Source organism: Acipenser ruthenus, chromosome 14, assembly GCF_902713425.1.
Source record: "Acipenser ruthenus chromosome 14, fAciRut3.2 maternal haplotype, whole genome shotgun sequence".
Lineage (NCBI taxonomy): Eukaryota > Metazoa > Chordata > Actinopteri > Acipenseriformes > Acipenseridae > Acipenser > Acipenser ruthenus.
Window position 1 is genome coordinate 31905548 of NC_081202.1, and position 12642 is coordinate 31918189.

General features: G+C 38.9%; 1 protein-coding gene across 3 annotated transcripts in view; it reads left to right on the forward strand.

The window, feature by feature from the left end:
* The window catches only part of LOC117419811 (non-muscle caldesmon-like), an 82973-nt gene that overhangs the window by 25317 nt on the left and 45014 nt on the right, over positions 1–12642 (forward strand). For all 3 annotated transcript variants that reach the window (XM_058986374.1, XM_058986371.1, XM_058986370.1), the window contains one exon: positions 3494–3568. The gene's annotated coding sequence lies outside the window, so the exon portion shown is untranslated. The remainder of the gene's footprint in view (positions 1–3493; positions 3569–12642) is intronic.

The following is a 12642-nucleotide window of genomic DNA, read 5'->3' on the forward strand; positions in this document are numbered from 1 at the left end:
TGATCAATGTCGGACAACTTCAAGTAGACAGATATTGCTTGAGCTGATCGCGTGAAAGTATAACCCTGCTCTACTTCTGTGCAAACGGCTGCAAAAGTCCACACGTGCAACAAAACCACGTACCGTAGCATACAAAAGGTGCATGTTTTACAAGGGTTGTTACCTGTGCACACTATACAAGGTGCACGTTCAATCCTGAAAAATAACAGCATGCGATTTAGGTGTTTTTAAGCAGCAGGGTTGGAAATCAATTCTGAGCAGGTATTGCTTGCAAAAGCCTTAGAGATATTATTTAAAAACCTGATTCGTTGAACCTTGTCTGGGAATGTGACCGAGTGTCTAGGAATGCAAGTCCCTTTCTTCATCTCAATCGGAGAGGAGAACACAACAGTTGCAGTCTCGTTATTTCCTCCCCTGTAGACACCTCCTGCCAAGTTCTCCACTCTCCTTCACACTCTGAGTCATATCATCCTTTCCCCTGAACCCCAGGAGCTGCTCTGTAAATTCACAGGTTTGAAAAGAAAGTCCCATTAGTTGTCTATCGTCATTCCAATACAACACGCCAGGAGAGCTGGCTCAGTATTTTTCATTTAATTTATTTCAAGGAATAATTCTTTTAAGAAGGCTGGAGCTGTGGTCCTTCTCAGAGGCTCTGCTTTTTCATTATTTGAGCAGGCCCTTCAGCAGATGTTTTTGAGATTGTGTTAAGAGCAGCGCCGCGCTTGGCAGAGGTCCCGCAATGAAATGAAATGGAGCCCTGGCTTCTTGTATACTGTCTCCCAGTACACATTCCTCCAACTTGATACAGTATAGATTCTAAAAGACTTTGAGACGAAAGAAATTACCAGAGTTGTTTTTTTTATTTTAAGAAAACTGAGGTAATCAGACATGCTATATAATTACAGTATTGTATTAGACTACATGTGAAATAGAGGCAGGCAGTTTTCACTAGCCTCTCATTCGTGCCACTCATTCTCAAGCCTTTCCCCTCTGGAGACCTGGGTTCAGTGGAGACATCAAATTTCCACTGAAAACTACATTTCCCAGAACACCATGTCTTCAGTTACTAGGCAACTGTATGCTAGAAAAAACATTATCCAATCTCTGGTTAGCCCTATTACCTTTACAGCCAATCAGAGTAAGAATTAATACAATTTCAAAGCTACTCAGAGTCGTTGTCTGTGGTTACGGTCATGTGGTTGAAGCGGAACACTCGAGTGAGAAAAGAACTACGCTGGACCCGCGACTTGTGTCACCTGTAATGAACAAAGGTGCCTCTCCGAAATGAAATGAGTTTAGAGGCTCAAGCGATCCCCCAGACAGAGGATGACAGTGTAATCCACATCACAAAAACAGCATTTCAGGGCAACTGCTTGAGAGAGGCCCAGTTAGTAAGTTAGATGTATGGACTGTAGGTCATGGGGTTGTTTTCATGATACTGATTCTAAGTTTACAATACCTAAATGTTTTTGTTATTATTATTATTATTATTATTATTATTATTATTATTATTATTATTATTATTATTATTACTGGTATCCATCCAGTGTATAGGTAACAAGCTCAGGTGTGTCATGAAAGTCATAGTAAAACTAGGAATGGATCAAACCGCTATGCAATGGGAGTCTTATTTCCATCCCCTAATATCTCTGTGCATACTCTTACCAGTATCCTGTCCATGACAGACACGCCAGTCTCTCTTGAGAACATAACAAACACAGCCCCCTGCCTCAATCATTAGAGTGGGAGCTCCTCAGCAATGCTAACGTGGAACTTTTCCCATCTAAGCAGAGGGCTGCTCTGGCTAACAGAGCAGTGGGCCCTCTGCCAACGAACATAGCGTAGCTCCAGGAACAACAGCCATCAGACATATACATTATCAGCTAGCTGGCCCGCAGCGCTCACCACATCATCTCACTCAGAGCACTGCAGGAAACAGAACCCTCTTTGTGGCGCTGGTACCATAATTATTACCATGCAAACAGAGCAGCACGGTAATGAGGGAGGTTTAGCTTCTAGTGTATTCCAGCAAAATGAAGGAGAGTCTGCAATCTTGAGAAAGTAGGGCAAGGCTTTCTCACAACATTCCTCTCCAGACCTGAGGCCACAGAGAAAGAAATAGGACTCTAGTTTACTTAAGAGGTAACCGCATTGCTGTGGCGTGTTACAAAGTAATAATAGTTAATTATGTGAACGAGACGGTTCCATTATTCCAGAGTAGCAATGTCATTATCACTATTATACAGCACTACAACTTTATTTATTTAGACACAGAAACTATTTAACTAGATATATTGAAGTTATATTTCTGTAAACGTACTTAGTGACGGACGAGTTCAAATGTAATTATGTCATCAGACATGTTTTTGCGGGCTGGTCGGTCTGTATGTGATCATTTCAGATTGTTATTTTATAACTTTTAAGTGTCGAGTTTTATTACTGCAATGTTGTTAACTGGCTTATTTTGCTGTGCTGCGGGTGACTGTGTGTCTGGGTGGGACTGAGGTTTCGAATCAGGCAGTGCACAAGTGACTGAGGTATTGACACATTCTTTGTGGTTATTAATATTTTACAAGAATCCGGCAGCATGGTACGCTGATAAGTTCTTGACTTTTCCTAAATACGTGTATTAAATACCCTGATGGCGTTTAAAAGGTAGGATCGCAAAAATAAAAAAGTTATAATCCCCTCTACCTAGAACCACCAAAGGAGTCATTTTGACTGCCTTTTACAATACATGTTTTTATTTTGAATATAACCTTCAATATTCTATTTTATTTTTATATACAAGCCTGTTGTTATCTCTACTGGACCTGGCAGCCATCAATTCTTTTGTTTTGTACAAGGAATGCACCGGGGAAAATATCAGCAGGAGAGAGTTCATCTTGAAGCTAGCCACAGCGCTTTGGCAGAAATTTTTCGATCAGAAAACTGCAAAGCTGCAGGCTGCAGCAGCTCAACCTGGATTCAGTGCTGCACCGAGTGACACAAACGCAAGAGAAAACATATGTTACTTTCGTTTTAAATTAAAAACTACTTTCGTTTTTACAGATTTGTATGTGCATATACCTGTTTACACACTAGTTTCTTTTGAAATGTTTCTTTTATTATAGTTTTTCATATTTTGAAGTAGTGCTTCATATGTGGCAAGTTAGAAAATAAACCCTTTTATGTTTAATCGTTCTTTTAAATACAGCGTTTCGGCTTTGCAGATGGTTGATATGACGTGCTTGAATAAAACTTTTGAGTTGTATCCAGTAGTTTATCTTCCAATTTAATACTGATGTTGTTTAAAATGTATCTGTCATAATGACTGCCGGCGGCGGTTTTAGGTATGGGTTTTAATTGAACAAACAATAAAATCATACAGCTGTAATACAACTTCATGTGCATGTTCTTCAGCCTGTGATCTAGCTTGGTGTGCATGTTCTTCAGATTCCAGTTCCTAGTCCAGAACACATTTGTAACCCTTGTCTTGCCTGTTTAACCCTAGATATCCCTGAAGTGTAATAGTGCCGGCAGCTGCAGTGAGTGATCGACAGGACTGGAGAGCTGTGAGTTTGATCAGGTAAGTTCAGAGAGAAAGAAGAGCCCAGCGCAGTCTTTATGTACAACCGGGAAGAAAAATACTAAAAATAATAATTTATATATACTACAGTGCTCAACGCCTTCACTGGATTCCTGGGAGTCTTAGAAATTAATTTAAAGTTCTGCTTACTACCTGCAGTACAAGGTCCTGATCTTATGTAATCTGCAAGACCTGATTAGTGATCAAGAGAGAGTAAATGTGTATTGTATTGTATTGTATTGTATTGTATTGTATTGGCTGTAAATAATTTGAGAAGTCCTACATTGGGTGCATTCCCATTTTGGCTTTAACTGTGGAAAAATCCGCTATTATCCTAGAAACATTCTTCTTGTTAGACAGAGTAAGCTTATTCTTCAAGCTTCAAGGGCACGCGATCCTTGCTTCCAAATGTCAGAGCTGATTGTGGTCAATCATCACTTAAATACAAGCGGAATGCAGTCTGCAGTTAACTGTCAATCGAATATGGGGCCCCAGAGCTGCAGAATACCCACGCTTCAAACAAGCTGTGTTTTGCTTGCTGGGCATTCATTTTTAATGTTTAGAATGCAAAAATGAAAGTAATATACAGAAAGTGATTTTTTTAATATAGACTTGTGGAGTAAGCAGTTGTAAGCAGTTGGGATTATGAACTGAATACTTTGCAGAGTGAAAACGTGCCAGTTGTTTAAAGTCATGACAAAGCCTAAAGAAATGGTAAACACAGTAGTTTAGGGATCTGTGATAAGTGGTTGTACATGATGTAATATATATTATAACATTCTTATAACAGATGTGTGTATTGTACATAATCCTGAAATCAGTGTAACAAAGACATGCTTGTGGTGTTTCTGCTTTGAAATAGGATTTATTAAATATATGCAGTGGTGTCAAAAGTGGGTGTAGAGGGAGGGGGCAGTTTCTGTAGCTGGGACATATAGCAATAACATAGAAAATAAACATTCATTTCATTGAGATTGGCGTCTTTGCAGTCCTGGACTCTGTCTTCGGAGGACGGGGGGTGGGGGGTGGTGGGGCGGGGGGTATGTAACCTATTACATACAAAAATCAGCACACAAGCTGTATTTATGTAATTTCATACATTCTAAATATTTCTTCACAGAAAACAAATGAAATCCTTCATTTTGTTTATAGACTGCTGCATTCTATTTTGAGGATAGACCGTAATCAGAGCAGTGACATTTCACGCCGGTCCGTCAGTCTGTTTGTCACTCTATGTGGTAATTGTTTTGATTGGGTAGATTTCCCCAAACTTTCATCAGATTTGATACCATTTGTGTGCACTGGTCTATTCTGACATTGACACTTTCGGCTCCAGATTCTTTTGAAAACATGCAGCTCATTATTCCTGTCAATGTCTTTAATGCCTTTTAATAAAAAGATCCAGCACCACTTATTGCAAAGATAGCCTTCCCAGTCTCTTTGATATAGTCAGGAACTGAATACATTTAAACTGAACTACCTAAAGTTGAAGTGTTAAGCTGAGGGAACTCGAAGCCACTTTGTGGCAAGGTCAAGGTTTCAGGCCACTGCATGGCACACCAGGTGAGACTTGAGGTTTGATACAGCAACCTCAAACTATGTCTCCTGGAACAACGTTTCAAGCCACTGTTCCTGAAAAAGTGACTTTGTGTTCCCTCGGCTTTAGATTCTGTTTAATTTCCTAAACATTTAAATTTAAGATTAAACATGTTGAAACTTTTAAATTAGTTGGAAAGTTGGTAAACACTCCGATAACGCATAACAATAAGCACACAAATAGAGTTAAAATAATTGACTTCAATATTGATGTTTATATGGAATCGAAAAAAATACTAATAGTATAAACACTAAGGCCAACATCGGTAATATGAATATTTCTGAAAATGTTAAACGTTTAGATAAAATACTGAAAGTGATCACAGTTATTGTTTTTACTGTGACATAGCTGGGAAGTTAACTTTGTATTTAGCTTGTGTAACTGGGGGAAGGCTGGGTGCGAACCAGTAACCCCTGCGCACCGCAAGCAAGCATCTCAACCACAATGCAGAAGAACTGGGTTCGTCTGCAATCTGGGTTTTAGAGTTTATAACCTCACCTCACCGACAGGGGGCAGAATCTGTAACGGCACTGCATCACACAATACTGCCTGTTTTGCTTGGCTGCTAAATCAAAAAAGCTAATCAATAGGATTGCGATGACGGCCAGGACAAAAGATCTATCACCGGGATGCCTTTAAACAAAAATAATTTTTGAAACAGAGTCATTTTCTAAACGTAATGTGATGTGACTCTAATCCAGACACAAATTAAACATGACTGGGAGGTACCAGCTGCCTCCTGAGATGACGGTGCAACAGTTCACATAACTGGAATACCTGCAGTGTTTCTTTAATAAACTCTTGAGACCTGGGGCTACGATAGCATCGCATGATACAGCACACATATCCCAGCCTGCCCTAGGGCTCTGTCTGCAGGGTCACTCCAGCACCTGCCTGTCTCTTCAACACTCTCGCTTCACTGAGACTGGAGCACGCTGCCTCTCACACCCATATCTTACTTTCGTTTATTCTCGTCTAAAAGAACAGTCTATACAGTTTGGCCAGTTCCTCGTACTGTAATTATGCTTAATGGAGAATGTCCTGTTAATTAATTAAATGCCAGAAAGCAGGAGGTCCGCTATCATTTTTTGCCGATTATGTATAAATAAATATGCAAGCTGAGCAAAAACATTTGTTTTGGCAATATTTTGTCTTTTGCACACATGCATTTATAATAATTTCGTATTTGGTGTGTAAATAGCGGATGCTGAATAAGCATTTGGTTGCATGAGAGGATGCCTGCTGCAGTTCTGTCTGCTGTGTGGCGTTGTCTCAGGAGCATTGCCCTGGGTATTGTACACAGTTTAGTATACTTTACCTAGTATAACTACAGCACCTGAATGTGTAACACTTTCTTGAACTGTGTTTTTGACAGAAAGGAAATAGTGATGCTATCCTTAGTTTGTTTATTTGCAAAAGCCCATCCATAACTAAGCGATAATGGACCCACTGTCCCATTACCCCATTGCTTCTGTAGTTTTGATTTTGTTGTGTATATGGAATCAAACTGCTGTAACTAAAAATCTTGGAAAATTGTCAAAATATGCAAATTTAATAGGCCACACATGCAATTCATTTAAAACAGTAAGAGAAAATGAACACATAGCCACAAATGGTAAAATGCATGACTTTTTAGAAGCTGTTTAAGATGCCTAATTAAAGCACAAAGTGGTCTAACATTTTGACACATGAGTGCCTATTGTTTCTATATCACTGATCACTGACCGGAAATTGAAATTCTTACACCCTCAGGTAGGAACACTACTGGACAGTAATCTGTGCTGATAGAAATCATGGAAACTGAATTTCAATATCATAATCCTATGATAATTGTGTAAAGCACTAAACAGCTGTATATTTTAACCAAGGGCTATTAGTGGCTTTTGATTAAATGTAAATATAAATCAACGTAGACTAGACAAGATGGTACAGATTACTGTACGATCAGCACTCCGAATGAATCAGTAATCTGACCAGCATCTGGTTCCAGTGGTGTTGAGATAGCGAGATTCTTCTGTACATATCTACAAAAACTATACCTCCACTGCCTGGCCACTTTATTGGGTCTACCCCGATAGGATCTGGCATCGCCCTGGTGTGGGGCGTGTCCTCCTGGTATACCCTGGCTCCCTTGATTACTCTGGAAGGCTGAACGAATGCTGTAGTTTATTTAAGCATCGCTGCGGATCAAATCCACCCAACAGTGCTGCTCTTGTACCCTGATGCTGATGGTTTCTTTCAAGACCATAATGCACCCCTCTACTGTACCAGAATTGTGTGCAGATGGTTTGAGGAGCATGATAAAGACTTCAGGCATCGCCCATGGCCACCACATTCAGGATGAACTTCAGCGACACGTTTAGCCTACCTCCCTGATTGTGTGAAATATTAATCTTGAGGTACATAACAGATCCCTCGATCACCTTGTGGAGTTGATACCCCGTCGTGTCAAGGCTGTGATCAGGGCAGCCTGATATTAGGTGCATGTCCTAATGAAATGTCCAGGTTGTGTGCATACTGCACATAAATACATACATCTATAAATGTGTTTGATTCTGTGGAATTATAATCTGTGTGGAAGCAGCCGGTCATCTGTTCTCGCCCGGTCTTTATCACTATTCAGTCCGGGGCAGTGCTTTCCTTTTCACAGCTCCTGATACAGTAACGCTGTGGTTTCTGTTCTCGCCCGGTCTTTATCACTATTCAGTCCGGGGCAGTGCTTTCCTTTTCACAGCTCCTGATACAGTAACGCTGTGGTTTCTGTTCTCGCCCGGTCTTTATCACTATTCAGTCCGGGGCAGTGCTTTCCTTTTCACAGCTCCTGATACAGTAACGCTGTGGTTTCTGTTCTCGCCCGGTCTTTATCACTATTCAGTCCGGGGCAGTGCTTTCCTTTTCACAGCTCCTGATACAGTAACGCTGTGGTTTCTGTTCTCGCCCGGTCTTTATCACTATTCAGTCCGGGGCAGTGCTTTCCTTTTCACAGCTCCTGATACAGTAACGCTGTGGTTTCTGTTCACGCTGCCGGAGCCCCTGCTCACCACAATGCTGCATTTCCTGGCAGCAGCTGAGCTCAAAGCAGAGCAGTGCTCTCTAGCAGTGTATCTGCTCCCTCTCTGATTGTAATTACTGTGGAGCAGAGACTTCTGTTGGGGGATGTCCTTCGGGATCAAACATGTTTAAAAGTTTAACACATCGGGAATGTCAGTAACCAATCAAATGACAAAAAGCCTTCCATAAATTATATAAATGATACAAATTTCATAACAGCATTGATTTGTATATGGAAAACCCTATGATGCAATATTGAATGAGAAATCAATTGGCCCACACTGTACACTTACTGCTACTATATGTAAACCCTATATTCTATACCTTTAATGTTAAACTAATAACACTCCTAACTGCTGTGCACTGAGAAATACTGTATGGTTCCGCTTTTCCCATGATACTATGCATTTACTATAGTTTACCCTGATTTGCCATGTTTGTTAATTAATATGCTTTGCCAGACCTCTCTATTCTTTACAATGCTTGCCTATGCGTCACCGCATATTCACTGTGCATTTACACCTTTCTATGCTTTTACTATGGGAAACTTTTCTGCAGGTTAGTTTATTGTGGTTTGCCGTACCTTGCTATACTGTAATTTGCAATGCCTATGCTTTACCGTGCTTTCACTGTGCTTCATTGCACTTTGCTGTGCTGTTGCTGTGGGAAACTTGTATAAGAGAGGGACTGTATTATTGCTCATTTCCTATGGTATGAGAGAAGCTGGGCGCCTGTAAAATGTTCCAAGCACAAAAATAATTGTTACAAAACAATACCTATAGATATCAGTGTGAAAAATCCAACAGGACCCTTATTATAATCTAATTGAAATCCCACAGGTCCCTTCATTAGAATTAGGGCTTCTGTTTTTCGGGTTTTATTCATTGTATTTTTCGGTGCTTATTTTTAGCTATTTTCGAGTTTTATGTAAATCTTTTTTTTCGGGGCTTTCGTTTTTGATATACTGTATGAAATTAGTGTTTTCGGTTACTTTCCAAAATGCGTAAGGGTTTTTTTTTTTTAGAAATGTAGGAATGTGCTGTCACTCAGTAGTTGGGGCGTGTTTAAAGTATTGAGAACGAATCAATGATAGATGCAAGTCAGGAAGGCAGGACATTGTCCAGCAGCACTGGGAAATGCATTTATTATTATTTTTGTAGTAGGTTAAATTTTTTAATGGGAATAGGGTAAAGTCAACGTGAATAGATTAACCATTTCCACAGTTTTTCCAGTGCTTTCCAGTGTTTATTGGCTCTCTACCGATTTCATTTATTTTGTATCAGGGTTGTTTTTATCAGGTTTTATTGGTTAAAACCGAAAATCAGAAGCCACAGGACCCTTATTATAATCTAGTGAAATCCCACAGGACCCTTATTATAATCTAGTGAAATCCCACAGGACCCTTATTATAATCTAAGTGAAATCCCACAGGACCCTAATTATAATCTAAGTGAAATCCCACATGACCCTTATTGTAATCTAAGTGAAATCCCACAGGACCCTTATTGTAATCTAAGTGAAATCCCACAGGACCCTAATTATAATCTAAGTGAAATCCTAGCAGAAACATTATTATAATCCAGTGAAATCCCACAGGACCCTTATTATAATCTAAGTGAAATCCTAGCAGAAACATTATTGTATCAGTGTAACCAGTAGCTCAGTAGGGAAAATCGGGCGATAGATTGTTTATTAAAGTTTAGACAAGACAACACTACTACATTCTACATATTTTACACTACATTTGTTGGCCTTTGACCTCTCCTTTCAAGGTTAATTAGCTTGCAGATAAGTGGAGAGGCTGACCGTAGTCAAGCCATGGGCAGGGGGGCAGGATAGCTGCCCTTCCCATTAGACGAAGCCAACAAGCAGGTGGAGGCTGGGGAGGAGGAGGTGAACTCTGGCGCACAGCAGGGATGTAGTGGATTGAGGTAAGATATAAATCCTTTCCTTGCCAATCATTGGGCGTATTGTTTATCGAGGGTCAAATAAGATTCTAGGTATTCGACTGACGATTTCATCTGGTATTGGAAGAGCCTAAAATATGCTTGATGTTTACTTGATTTGATCTAAGGTTAAAGTGAGTTCCCTGCCAGAACCCCCACTTTGCTTAATGGATGTAAATACTATAAAAAAAGTTATTAAACGTTTAAACCTCACCAAACATGCATGTCAAATCCAGAGCTCAGATGTAGTGTTTATACACCAGCATATGTGCAGCTCAAGCTTGTTTATTCAATAGGGGAAGCATGTTGCAGTTGCACTGTGCGCTGAAGCTCATAGGTGAACTGAAGCCTGTGCAACCCCAATATGCTTCCACACAATCAGCCTTGAAGAGGTCTTTCAGAAGTCATTTTGTTTTGCAGTAACCTTTTACATGAAGTGTCTCTAAATACTGTGTATGTACATAGTAGTTACTTAGTAAATGCATGTGTACTTACACATAATTACAATGTTATTATGCATAGTTACAATGTAATCTTTTTGCGTTATATAACCCTAACCCTAACCCTTTTCTGATAATTGTGTACTTACATATATTGTGCAAAATGATTTACACGTTTGTAACTATGCATAATAACATTGTAATAATGTGTAAGTACACATGTATTTACAGTGTAACTGCTATGTACATACACAGCAATTAGAAACAATTGCTAGAAAGTGATATCTTTTTTGTTGTTGCTGGAATTCTTCCTAGCTGAATCCTCTGTGCAGATTACCTTTTCTTTCACCAGCTCCAAAACAGCATACCCCCTTTTTTAAAGATCGAAATATTATGAGAAAAAGTTGCATTAAAATTCAAGACCAAGTTCCTACTGCTATCACATCAAACGTCTTCTGGGTTTTATGAGACAAAAGTTAATAACTAGAAGAGTGCCATGTGTTGCATTTTAAAAGCAGACATTGCATAATTTAAGCAATATCTTTTAAATCAAGCCAGATTTTTTTTTCCAGTGTTATATCGTTTTTATTTTATTAAACTTGGGTTAGGTCAACGCTTTTTTTTTTTTTTTTTAATAACAGCGAAACAAGAATGCTGATGTGGTTGCATATAATACATTAGCTAGTTTTTCAAATATTTGATAATTTTGTTTAGTTTGGATGCAGTTCAGGTTTAAAAATAACTTGTATGCAACATTTGTCGGAAAACATAAATTCTAATAAAATTCCCCAGACCTACAGTGTTTCTTGATCTCGCTGCGTTTTATACTGATACAGCAAATTATTAGTGTCTGTTTATTACAGTACATTCTTAAATAGTTCTCCTTCTGTGAAGTCAATCAGAACGCAATTACACTGCGAGACACGGACACACTTTGAAAACTTGCAGCAGTAGGATGTTCAGTAAATTCATATTATTATTATTATTATTATTATTATTATTATTATTATTATTATTATTATTATTATTATTATTATTATTAATGTGTCATTTAGCAGACGCTTTTATCCAAAGAGACTTACAGAGGCTAGGGGATATGAACGTGACTAATAATGGATAGAATTTGGGGTTGTTAATGTTGCGAAAGATAGAAACTTGGGCTGGTAAAGATAGAAACTTGGGCGGGTCCCGCATTAAACATTTGTGAATTCACATGACCTCATGTTTATTTTATCTGCATTCCCAAACAAGCTATTCTTGTGGGGGAAGAACAAACTAACGTCATAAAAGCACAGTACAAAAGTTCACTGTCTAGAGACAATCCCCAATATGTGCAGCGATGGACACATCTATTGTGGTGATGACAAAAAGAAAAAGTGGAATCACAGAAAAAGTGTCCGCAGTTTGATCTGAAGATGGGCTGTTTTCTCTGGGAGATGGCAAGAGGTTTAAATGCCGTCATCAGTCTCTGATGTCTTGGGAGTCTTCCCCCTTATAAAAGTGTCCCACAGTAAAAGCATGGGTAAGCATTGTAAAGCACAGAGAGGTACGGTTAAGCATTACAAAAAGAACAAAAACATGGCAAACTATGGTATATATATATATACACACACACACAGCTATGGACAAAAGTTTAGCATCACCTACAATTCTAGGATTGAGATATAATCAAAAACATAATAATAATAATATATGAACATAATTTAGATAGCGCAAAAGTCTACGAGAAGCCATATTAGTACAGTATTTCATGTTAGATTTTGAAATGTCACATTTGGCCATAGCTGTATGTGTTTTTTGAACAGAGAAAGTTGAGAGAGACGGTGAAACCCTTTCTTTACTTTTCTTTGACATGTAAAATAATGACGTACAGTCTTAGTGTTGCTGAGATTTGTCATGTTAGTGTCAATGTTGCTTTGAAAGGCTATTTTGTGATATGTTTTTGTTTAGCTACAAACAGATTTAGTAGCATTGGATTTTTATAACACAGTGTGCATACGAAGGCTCAGCGTGAGAAAGCTATATCAGGATCAATGTATG